Here is a 12,774-nt window from a genome sequence, read left to right on the forward strand (position 1 = left end):
CAATAATATTAGGTCCATTTTCCTGAAATTCTGTTCCTTGCTTTTCCATTTTATGACAAAAAGATGCTTGTTCCCCAAATGGATAGCAGCTGTCAGATCTAAATGTACATGTTACTACTGTGCTTGTTTTTCTGTGACTCCAATCCACGTTGTACTTCACTGACTAGTAACATTACACTGCACATCTGACATGTGATAAAAAGTAGATGATTCAAAACATATGGCTGGCATCTATGGTGTCTGCCAAAGTACTGGTTGGAAATTGTACTCAGACAGACTGGAATCATGGCTATCTTGCTTTCTTTGATTCTATGATGGTATCTGGTACTTTTTCATATGAAAGCTCATGTTTTATTCACCTTGATGTCTCAAAAGGTTATTTACTATGCTTAGCAAAGGAACTATATTGAAATGGATACAGTATCAAAGGATCTTGAAACCACAAAGCATGAATTAAACCATGGGGGGTGACTGTAGCTCTGTGGTAGAACATCTGCCTTGAATGCAGAGTTCCCAGGTTCAATCCCTGCCATCTCCAAGATTCGTAAAGTCGCCTCTCTGAAACCCTGGAAATCCACTGCCATTCAGTATAGATAGACCCATGATCTTACTCAGTATGAGGCTGCTTCCTATATTCCTTATATTCCTTATGATAGTTGAAAAATCCTTCCTTATGTTCATAAAATGAGTTTGTGTTGGGGTAAACAAAATCAAGATGACTGCTGTTCCTTTGCCCGGGTGCAAGTAGAGGCCCTCAGCCTTGTATACCTGAAGGAGCTTCTTTACCCCCATGGTTCAGCCTGGACACTGAGATCTAGCCTCCAGGGCCTTCTGGCGGTTCCCTCACTGCGAGAAGTGAAGCTACAGGGAACCAGGGAGAGGGCCTTCTTGGCAGTGGCACCCGCCCTGTGGAATGCCCTCCCATCAGATAGCAAGGAGATTAACAACTTTATCTGAAGGCAGATAACATCTGAAGGCAGCCCCGTATAGGGAAGCTTTTTAATGTGTAATGTTTTATTATGTTTTATATATGTTGGAAGCCTCCCAGAGTGGGTGGGGCAGCCCAGTCAGATGGGTGGGGTACAGATAATAAAATTAGGAGGGGGAGGAGGGGGGAGGAGCTGGGCAGTGGTTATAATTTTTTCCTTCCATCTACATGCATAGGAGATATGGAAAACCTCACAGCGAACCTGCCCACCACCATATTCCTCTTAAGCATTTCCAAGGAATGGGTGCAGTTGGGTAGCATGCCTTCTCAAACAGAATGAGACAGGAACCATCTAATTATTATTATTTTGTCAGTTAGTGAGGTGCATGAATCCTTTCCAGTGCCTTTTCCTTCTCCAGTTATGTAATTTCTAGCAGACACTCTTATCAATAAGTGTCTCTGCAGAGTTGTCCAATTAGTCAAAGTTAGAATACTTCCAGAAGTCCCCAAACATAACTTCAAAATCTGCTTCACTTTAATCTATATTTGCTGAATTAGAGAAGGGTAGAATCCAGATAATACTGATATCAATGAAAATGTCACAACTGCATACAGTGATGCACCCTGATTCTGTACAGGACATGTTGATTTTAGAACAAAGTCAGAAGGTGGAGGACTATTAATGTCCACATCTAAAATCTATTTACTTTGATATTTTTCTGGCATAGATGGGATTGCTATTATTATTTTTTCATTTCATTTCTAGATTGTTTTATATTTTACAGAAAAAAATCTCAAAGTCATTTACAACTTCCATTAAAGCATAAAATAGAACAATGTAGAATAAAGCATTACAGGAGAAAGTCAGATATAAAGTATGCATTCAAAGCAACATAATTAACAGGAGACTAGCATATTATCTTGGAACACGGGTGGCGCTGTGGGTAAAACCTCAGCGCCTAGGACTTGCTGATCGCATGGTCGGCAGTTCGAATCCCCGCAGCGGGGTGCGCTCCTGTTGTTCGGTCCCAGCGCCTGCCAACCTAGCAGTTCGAAAGCACCCTTAAATGCAAGTAGATAAATAGGGACCGCTTACCAGCGGGAAGGTAAACGGCGTTCCGTGTGCTGCGCTGGCTCGCCAGATGCAGCTTGTCACGCTGGCCACGTGACCTGGAAGTGTCTGCGGACAGCGCTGGCTCCCGGCCTATAGAGTGAGATGAGCGCACAACCCTAGAGTCTGGCAAGACTGGCCCGAACGGGCAGGGGTACCTTTACCTTTTACCTAGCATATTATCTTAAAGATTTCAAAATAAATCATTAAAAGGAGGTCAAGTGTAGAATGCACACAACACAGCAAAATTAACAAAAAAAAATCTTAACCTTTCAAAAGAAAACATTAGTAAAGGAAGTTGGATATAAAATGCACATATAAATGCATAATTAGCAAGAGAATAATAATAATAATCTTAAGAAAAGGTTATACTGTATTATATAATTTGGTTAGAACTGATCCCCCATACCTGGCTCCCATCGCACACCAGTAATGTAAGGGACATCAGCATTGTGTGGATCACCTGGATCATTTCATACTAGCATATCACTTCCATGTGGACTGCTGATACTAAGATGAAAATATCCACGTGATTAGGTCTACACATATGATGATTTAACATAAGGAATGGTATGCCCAATTGGGTTGTGTGTCTGTTGTGTAATCTACAAGGCTGTGGGGAGTATTGTATGGGAAGCAAGCCTCCCCATCTCATGAAACTGCATTTGAATGGACCTGAGTGAAGACTTCAGCCCCTAGTCTTCACTCAGGTCCACTCACTGGGCACTCATCAGCTTAGTTGGAGCTGGATTCCCCACCTCCCACTCTGTGTAGCATATGGTCCCGCCTGGACGTGAAAGAGGAGGCCCTACCTAAGATCTTGCTATGGGACTATTTGGTTGCTGTATTCAGGGACAAGGATGAATTTGCCTGCAGACAAATTGGGCCTCTCTGAGGGTTTTGCCTGTTGTTGTTGTTGTTTAGTCATTTAGTCGTGTCCGACTCTTCGTGACCCCATGGACCAGAGCACGCCAGGCACTTCTGTCTTCCACTGTCTCCCGCAGTTTGGTCAGACTCATGTTTGTAGCTTCGAGAACACTGTCCAACCATCTCGTCCTCTGTCGTCCCCTTCTCCTTGTGCCTCCATCTTTCCCAACATCAGGGTCTTTTCCAGGGAGTCTTCTCTTCTTATGAGGTGGCCAAAGTATTGGAGCCTCAGCTTCACAATCTGTCCTTCCAGTGAGCACTCAGGGCTAATTTCCTTAAGAATGGATGCGTTTGATCTTCTTGCAGTCCATGGGACTCTCAAGAGTCTCCTCCAGCGCCATAATTCAAAAGCATCAATTCTTCGGCGATCAGCCTTCTTTATGGTCCAGCTCTCACTTCCATACATCACTACTGGGAAAACCATGGCTTTAACGATACGGACCTTTGTTGGCAAGGTGATGTCTCTGCTTTTTAATATGTTGTCTAGGTTTGTCATTGCTTTTCTCCCAAGGAGCAGGTGTCTTTTAATTTCGTGACTGCTGTCACCATCTGCAGTGATCATGGAGCCCAAGAAAGTTTGAGGTAGGGTTTTGCCTACCTCATAGCAATTGTCACAACTTGTTGGCAGATAAGGCATTGGGTTAGATCCTTAGTCTAGGTGGAAGGGGGGAGTTGAGAGCCCACCCACACCTGCTTCTGGGAATTGGAGGTACCCCGTTAAAGGTTCCCAGAATGGTGGTGTTGGAGGGAGTGCTCCTATTTGATGTACATCATAGGAAGATCATTAACCCAGGATCAACCCTGCAAAATAAGCAACCAGAAGTCAGGCTGGATGATTTAGGATATATAACCAATGCCTACAGTGAGGGGGGGGGAGTATTTGATCCCCTGCTAAATTTGCCCATTTGCCCTCTGACGAAAAAATGACCAGTCCAGAAATTTAGCAGGGGAACAAATACTTTCCTCCCCTCACTGTATGCCAAAGCCTACTTATATCTCTAACCAGTAAATTTGTGGCCTATTTGAACTGAAGATGTTTGCCCTCCTCCACCTCCTCCTGGCACCGCCACTGGCAGGAGGCTGCTTTGATCCTCCTTCCCCTCCACAGCAAGAGAAGAAGCATTCAGCTCCGTGCTTTGCCTCAACACTTTTTGGACATTGGGGGAGGTGGCCCCCATCCCCAAAATATTCAGGGGGCCAAAAGGGCTCAGATAAGAGCCTGATGGATCAGGCCAAAGGCCCATCTAGTCCAACATCCAGTTCTCATAGAGGCCAGTCAGACTTCTATGGGAAACCCCCAAGCACAACAGCTGTGTCCCCACAAGATTACAAGGGGTCAAACAAATTGGATGTACCGTGCCATATTAGAAGCAAAAAAACTTGTTTTGATGAATTGGAAGAGCCACAAAAAGATTCCATTGAGCACATGGATTGATAATATGGACAGACTAGCTTCATACAAACAAACTGTACGTCGACGCAAATTAAGAATGGATAAATATGAAGAAATCTGGAAGGAATATTTAAGCGATAAGGCGGACAGTGGAGGGAAATAGGGGGAAGAGAGGTGGGGAAATATTGTTATAGGTATATCAGTACTCAAATCTGAAATGTTAAATTGTGTTATTATTGTGGTTTTTCTTGTGCTTTTTGTGGTTGTTGTTTGTATTGAAAAAATGATTTAAAATATTAAAAAACAAAACAGCAACTGGAATTCAGAGGTATATTGACTGAAAGTGGAGGTAAAACAAAGCCATTGTGCCTAGTCGCTATGGATAGCGCCTCGTTGCCATGAATTTGTCTAATCCTCTTTGGAAGCCATCCAATTTGGTGGCCATCACTGCCTCCTGTCAGAGAGAGTTCCACAGTTTAACTACAGTGGTACCTCTGGTTATGTACTTAATTCGTTCCGGAGGTCCATTCTTAACCTGAAACTGTTCTTAACCTGAAGCACCACTTTAGCTAATGGGGCCTCCTGCTGCCACTGCACCACCGCCATCCGATTACTGTTCTCATCCTGAAGCAAAGTTCTTAACCCGAGGTACTATTTCTGGGTTAGCAGAGTCTGTAACCTGAAGCGTATGTAACCCGAGGTACCACTGTAATCTGAAGAAGTGTGCATGCACACGAAAGCTTATACCCAGAACAAACTTAGGTGGTCTCTAAGGTGCTACTGGACAATTTTTTTAATTAATTAATTTATTTTGACACTTTAACTAAGTTCAGTATGAAGAAGTGCTTTCTTTTGTCTGTTCTAAGTCTTCCAACATTAACATCATTGAATGGCCCTGAGTTCTAGTGTTATAAGAGGATAAAAAAAATTCTCTGCCCACTTTTTATACTTCTCTATCATGTCTCCTCTTATTTGCCTTTTCTCTAAACTAAAAAGCCCCAAATGTCATAACCTTTCCTCATTGGGAGTTGCTGTATCCCCTTAATCATTGCGGTTGCCCTTTTCTGAACCTTTCAGTGGGAACAGAGATCATATGGATTACTTCTGAACTCTTTCTGTGTGTGGCCTGTGAGGGATGGAGAATGATTCTTTTTGCAACCATCTAACTCCTGTTTCAGAGAACAATTTTTAAGTGACACATTGCCCAATCTGGGGACGTTCTATAGATGGGAAGTAGGGTATGCCCTGAAAGAATCAATATATAGAGATGGACTTAAGTAGCTTATAGATTTGACCTCTTCTCCACAGCCACAAAATGGCATCTGTTACTGCCACTAGTCTTTGTCATAGATAGGTCATGGGTTTAACTGTTGAGTAGAGTTCAGAATACGGGTAAATTATATTCTTATGGCCCTTAGTGTTTTTAGCATTTAGGAAAGATGTTGGATATATGATATTAGTGTAAAGATTTTCTTGACCCAAAGGGAATGCCACACATTTCATGGCAGATAGAATGTTTACTGATGAGGTCATGCCACCTTCATTTTAATCATCAGTGAGTCTATGGTTTTGGCTAATGAGAGGATTAAAAAAGAAAAGAAAAAAACCAATCTTTTATACACGTTATGGTTTGAGCATTCATTACTCTTACAAATGATTCCAGTGCTGAGGGATAGCTTAATCAGTAGAGCATCTCAAGGTCGTGAGTTTGAGCCCCATGTTGAGTGAAAGATTCCTGTATTAGACTAGATGATCTTCATGGTTTCTTCCAACTCTACAGTTCTATCATTTTGTAAAGTCCAGTCAATTTGTGCATCCTTGGATTGCTGACTTTTTAAAAAATTCCAGGCAACAGTCAATAAACGTGTTGGGCAAAATTGGCAAGCTACCTACCTACAACCAATCTAATTACAACAAAAACTAAACCTGAAGAATGGAATATGTAAGAGGTTTTGTGTGTGTGTGTGTGTGTGTGTGTGTGTGTGTGTGGCAACCATCAGAAAATAGTCCCATTACATTTTTGTTATGGTTTTATTTTTGTTTAACTTTCAGTGGGATCAAATGGATATGTATGTGCTTTTAATGCACATATATATTTGCTCTGGGTTCACTCCCTGACACCTCCAACTAAAGGATATAAAGTAGCAGGTGGAGAAAGATTTCCTCACAAGACCTTCAAGAATTAACTGGTACAATAAGCCTGCAACTTACGTGAGGGTTTTGTTCCACGTATTGTGCCTAAAGCTAAAACTGTGTATAGTCAAAACCCATTGGGTTCAATGGCAGGTGGGATTGCCAACATCATTTTTCTTGAAACCACACTTCCTTTCTATCCCATTTTAATTTTAATTTTAATTTTGCCACATGTGTAAAACTGAATGTTCACAAGTTAAATGTGCATAACCTGTGGGCTTTTTTTTTAGTGTACTAGATAGAGCATTGGCTTGACTTTTTTTAAGGCAGCATTTCATTTCAAACTGGTAACATTCTTGGAATAAGTAGAGAGATCAACTCTGTCCTTATATATCCCCATTGAACTAGCGCTGTGCCATAAATATTTAAAGGTTCATGCTCAATTATGAAATATATCTTTTCAAGAAATATATAATTTAATAAAACTGTCATGTATAATTGTGGTAACGGAGCAACACTCTTTGAAGAATATCTTAAGAAAATGATGATGCTAAATCACCTTTTTACAAAAATCTGCAAATGATGTATTTCATTGGGAACTAAATCTAATGGAGTAATCTCTTACTCAAAAAATCTCTCTCCAACAGAAGTTTGTCCCTTTTTAAGGTACCACAAGAGACTTAGCTGTTTTTGCAACAGAAGATAAACATGGTTTGTTTGTTTTTTAAATAATTTTTATTAGTTTTACAACATAAACAAAATACAAACAAACATAACACGACTTCCCCATACCTCCCCTTCACTGCATCCTTGTTTTAAAATTTTTTTAGCAATCCTTCATCCATTTTTATATTTAATTCTCTTTAGAATTTTCTTAAGTTTAAATTTTTACAGCTGTAATTCTTTATATCAAATCCCTTGACATCTTAACATTCCGAAATTTTACAACAATTTTTAAGATAAATTTTAAATTTTTTCCAGTCCTCTTCCACTGTCTCTCTCCTCTGGTCACGAATTCTGCCGGTCATCTCTGCCAGATAATAAAACTGTCATGTATAATTGTGGTAACGGAGCAACGCTCTTTGAAGAATATCTTAAGAAAATGATGATGCTAAATCACCTTTTTACAAAAATCTGCAAATGATGTATTTAATTGGGAACTAAATCTAATGGAGTAATCTCTTACTCAAAAAATCTCTCTCCAACAGAAGTTTGTCCCTTTTTAAGGTACCACAAGAGACTTAGCTGTTTTTGCAACAGAAGATAAACATGGTTTTGAATCTGGAATGGACTTGTGGTTATTTTATTTCCTGTTTCCATTATTCATCCACTAATGTTTTCTACTTGAGAAAAATAGTCCAGTTCATTTACAATGTAGTATTTTCACTGGAGGGCCACTGTGGAAAAGAAGTCAAATACCTCACTTTCTTATTAAATGTATATCCTGCCTTTCCAGGTACTGGTCTTGAAGTTAATTAAGAAAAATAGAAGCAATATGCAAATAATTACACAAAGAGAGAAATTCCAAATTAAAACAAATGATAGAGCAAAAACATGAGCAGATAGAAACAAAAGCAGAATCAAGGAGAGGCCAACTGAAACCTATATTCAAAAGCAATATTCACTCTGGTAGGACAAAGGCAAATTAATCAATCAGTCAAGTCTTCAGTGCTCCATAAAAAGCTAACAGAGAAAGTCCTATAGGGGTCACCCTGGGAATGGAGTTCTGATTTTCAGTTCATTTGTAGAGTTCTATTTTTACCTTAGTTAGCTGAGGGCAGTGTTTGTGTCATAGCATTACATACAACAATACTTTGAATGACAAAACCTTGGCAACTCTTGAACAATTTGAAATAGTCAATATGACCACCAAATAAGTTTGGCAGCAGTACAACAAACAAAAAAAGTAGTTTGCCCAATATATTTCTGATATTATATTTCAGGTATGCTTAACAGATATATTCACATTTTAAAAAGCCAACCCCAAATGATCATTGTAATATATTGGTGACCAAATTTCAAGTCCTTGTGACTGTTGAATCTTTTCAAAGGAAGGAGGAAAGGGGGAAATATTGGTTGCAAGTCCCGGAAGACCTGTCCCCTGCCTTGCATATCTCTTCCACCTGACCTGGGATGGCAGGGCCCTGACTAACTCCAGCTACAAAACCTGAGGGAGTTGAACAGACTCTTGGGCCTGGGGTGTTGCCTAGTGGTTTTGTTGGCAGGCGTTGTTGCTGCTATTGATATTATTTTTTGTATCTTTATTTTTAGATCTTATTATGATTTAATGTGGAAATTGTTAGTTTAGTTGTATACATTTTGATGTGTTTTACTGAATGTTTATGACTATTTTTATCATATTTGTAATTATGTAATTTTTTTCATGTTATAAGCCACCTTGACATGGTTTTGACTATGGAAAGGCAGCTTACAAATAAAATGTCTGCCTGCCTGTATGAAATACATTGCAATGTGATCCCTACTTTAAAGCCTCAGATATTGGAATGAAAGTTGATGAGCATGGGCAACATTTCTAACTCTGAACCAGACACCAGACCCTTTTTCAAGGGGTTCACGAAATGTGTTAAGCACACAGCAATGAGATCAGTCGTCTCCTTTGAGGAAAGGGATGCGAAAAGCATCTAGGAGTCTTAATAGACCACAAGCTTAACATTAGTCAGCTGTCTGTTGCAGTGAAAAAAAAAAGAAAAAGAAAAATACTACATTGTGTTTACTATAGTTGATGATGGTTTGAAATTGCTTAACGTCATATTTTGCCAATGTCTCACATTTTTAAAAAATCCATTTTCCTCACCACCATGTCATGCTAAAATTTGTTTGATCATATTGAACTGCAACATAAAAACACTACATAAGAATTATAGTTATATTATATTTAGTGTGCTCTTTGTAGTTGTGTGTGCCAACAACTTAGTGTGTTCTTCATAGATGTGTGTGCCAGCTATGGAAATATACAGTTTCTGTTTGGGTTTAACCTTCACTTTTGGAGGGCAGGACATAAAAGAGGCAACTCACAAGGATAAATGACAATATAGAGGAGACACATTTGCTGAGAATATATCAATGTAGGAATCATATGGCATCATGAAACAACTATTCTAGTATTTGATTAATCACAATGATTAATCACAATAGTCATGTTCATGTAAAAATAAAAATATGGATAGTGATGTCAAGAAGGCATGACTGAAATGAAAGAGAACATCAGAATACATTGGAAAGATCGTTCTTCCAGATTTTGTGCTCCACTGATTTACTCGTTTTTTTGTATTTTCCTTCTCCCCTTTCCAAATTTTGTAATACATTTCTTCACCATTAAAACTGCTTTAAAAAGAACATATATTGTGTGAAACAAAGTAAAAACAATGCAAGATAATAAAAAAAAACCTGTGCAAATTGATGTAAAAATGGGACAATCTGAATTTAAGACTGGTTAAACAAGAAATGGATATAAACAAAAATTGACAGATCCATCCATCCCCAAGCAGAGATATTTGGCATTGTAGAGCATGCTCTCGACAATTGAGCTATGGGCCTTCTGTGACTCCTGCTCTGTATTAGATTTTAGCAATTTGTAGACTTTATTTCAAAGATTCATTCATCATATAACTATCATTTCATTTTAAGCTTCATTTAAAATGGAGGGAAATACAAGGTGGTATCCAGTTTTGTGTGAGTGAAATTCCATTCCTTCCTCTGGGGCAGATTGGGGAGATATTTAGAGGGTTGGAAAGAAGAAGAAAGGAAATGTCCCATGCAATTTTTAGCTCACCCATAAAAGTCTCACAATGAGAGGAATTCCTAGAAACAGTGGACATCCTAGTCTCTCACACTAGACTTCCTTTTTATGGGCAGGCCCAAGGTGGATGGTACTTCCTCAGGCTGTTCAGAGTTGTGTCCCATTCAGCTGCTCTCTCCACACCCAGTTTCAGGGGCATCAGGTTTGTTGTGTTTCCCAAGGGTTCAAAAGCTTGGAAGAGCCCCCCCCCCAGCTCTTTCTTCACCCTCTGCCCTTTCCTCCTCTTCCAGCTGCTCCATACTGGATACATTGTGAGACACTGTTCTCTTTGGACAGCATCTTCTCCCTGCTTCTACAGTGGTACCTCAGGTTAAGAACTTAATTTGTTCTGGAGGTCCATTCTTAACCTGAAACTGTTCTTAATCTGAAGCACCACTTTAGCTAATGGGGCCTCCTGCCGCGCTGTGCAATTTCTGTTCTCATCCTGAAGCAAAGTTCTTAACCCGAGGTACTATTTCTGGGTTAGCGGAGTCTGTAACCTGAAGCGTATGTAACCCGAGGTACCACTTTATTACTGAAAGTCAAAGGAAGCTAACAAATCAAGTGATAAGAACTGATGAGAGAATGGGTGTCATGCTTTGAGTTTTAGGAAACATCGTAAACACCGGATAGTTCCTGCATTGATAACAATAGTTTTTCAACAGAGCTTGCATGGAAGTGGGCCGGGGAGTAGGAATGTTTAACCACTACTGAATTTCTCATCGGAAGCTATCATTCTGGTCCAAATGATCTTGCATGCAAATTGGAATCACATGTGATAAGTTGTTTTTTTAACCCTTTCCCCAATCTTTTTAGTTCACTATTAGTCTACACTTATAATGTTGTGCACATTCTCTCTCTCTCTCTCTCTCTCTCTCTCTCTCTCTCTCTCTCTGTGTGTGTGTGTGTAAAATCTATTGACCTTTGCTTTGCAGAGCCAGAATGGGTGACTGATCAGTACTGATGATTAGCAGCTTTCAGCCTTTTGCAGGAGCACTGAAATACCTGCTTCCTCCTGGATTGTCCAGTATAGTGTTCAGTAATTTGTGCACATAGTCAAGTGTTATCTCCAAAAAGTTATCAGGAATGTGCAGATACTCTGGGGGGGGGGGATTCAGTAGTCTTATCAAAATCACTTTTTTACTTTCCTCAAATGTTTAATTTGACCAGGGTTCTTCGAATTTACCTTAAAATTTGGTAGCTACTAGAAGAAATTTGTTACTTACATTAGTTAAAGGTACAGGTAGCTGCCAATGCAAGGTGTGACTTCTGAAAGCAATACAAGATGAAAGGGAGCCACAAACCAAACACCAGCAAAGAACCCATGTATAATTCCTCCCCATCCTTATCTTCAGAGACAGATGCCTAATTTGCCATTGCATCCATGACAGGGATTTGAAAGTAATAAGCAACAGGTCTCTCTGCATGTGTTTTTCTAGCTCTAACATGCCTTAGGTTTGTTGGCAGAAACATAACAGAAACATATTTGTATTTTATACTAGATAGTTACTGGTTGATTAGGTTGCTGATAAATCTAAAGGATGAAACTGCTGCAGCATTCAAAGTGACTGAAGCAAAGGAAGGGTGAAGGCGACAACCAAGATGAATCTTCATGCTGCCTATTTCAGTAGGAGACCCACATTCGTTCCAAATTGGAGGAGGATAAGTAGGGATAAATGTAATGACGGCCTTTTGTTCTGAGGATCCTGTCATGGAGCACTTGAAAGCCTCAGCAAATAATGAGAGAGGCAGGAAGAACAGCAGCAAGTGCAGGAGGGAAACAGTGAGGCAGAGAGCAAGAGAACACCTAGAGGGAATATCTGTCTTTATAATCATCCCAGAGACAAAAGGAAAAGCTCAGAAGCCAGCAGAACTTGCTGCGAGCAATAATCTGAATATAAAAGTGCAAAGGGCTACAGTAGATCATGTGCTCCAGCAGCAACACTTCCCTCTCCCTGAAAACCTCTTCAGCATTTATCCTGAATTATAAAGCTTTGATTTACTTCCAAGCTCCAAGCTCTTGATCTCCTGTTTCGATTCCCTCCCTCCCTCCTCTCCTCTCTCTCTTGTTCTGTCTCCCTTTAAAAAATATTTTGTAGTGTTGTCACAGTGTTCTCGCCTCTCTGCTCCCCCTGCCCAATCTGTTTGTTTCTAGGAAGCTCACATCTTGCTAAGTCACTGCTATTAATCACACTTTAGAAAAATAATAATAATCCGGAACAAGTCAGTCATTGCCTATGGGCTCAGGAAATACAGGCAGTGTCATGAAGGAACTTTGAACAAGAAAGCCAGCAAGCTCGGTTGCTTTTGGGGCTGCTTGTGAATTTCCAATTCAAAGGTTAGCAGCATTAACTGTGCTTAGCTGTACGTAATGGCACAAAGTGCCATCTATTTACAATGCCTCCTTCATTCTTCAGAGACCACGCACAGTACAGTGGTACCTCGGGTTAAGTACTTAATTCATTCTGGAGGTCCATACTTAA

The 12,774-nt window shown here is 39.9% G+C and overlaps 1 long non-coding RNA gene across 1 annotated transcript; it reads left to right on the top strand.

Annotated features, from left to right (window-relative positions):
* The first annotated feature begins 2,715 nt into the window (after positions 1 to 2,715).
* LOC309340799 lies at positions 2,716 to 12,300 on the top strand. The gene is made up of 2 exons (XR_014156103.1): positions 2,716 to 2,832; positions 11,794 to 12,300. It is a non-coding gene; the product is annotated as an uncharacterized lncRNA (long non-coding RNA).
* Positions 12,301 to 12,774: the final 474 nt, after the last annotated feature.

This window comes from Podarcis erhardii (assembly GCF_964252035.2).
Source record: "Podarcis erhardii genome assembly, chromosome: 4".
NCBI lineage: Eukaryota > Metazoa > Chordata > Lepidosauria > Squamata > Lacertidae > Podarcis > Podarcis erhardii.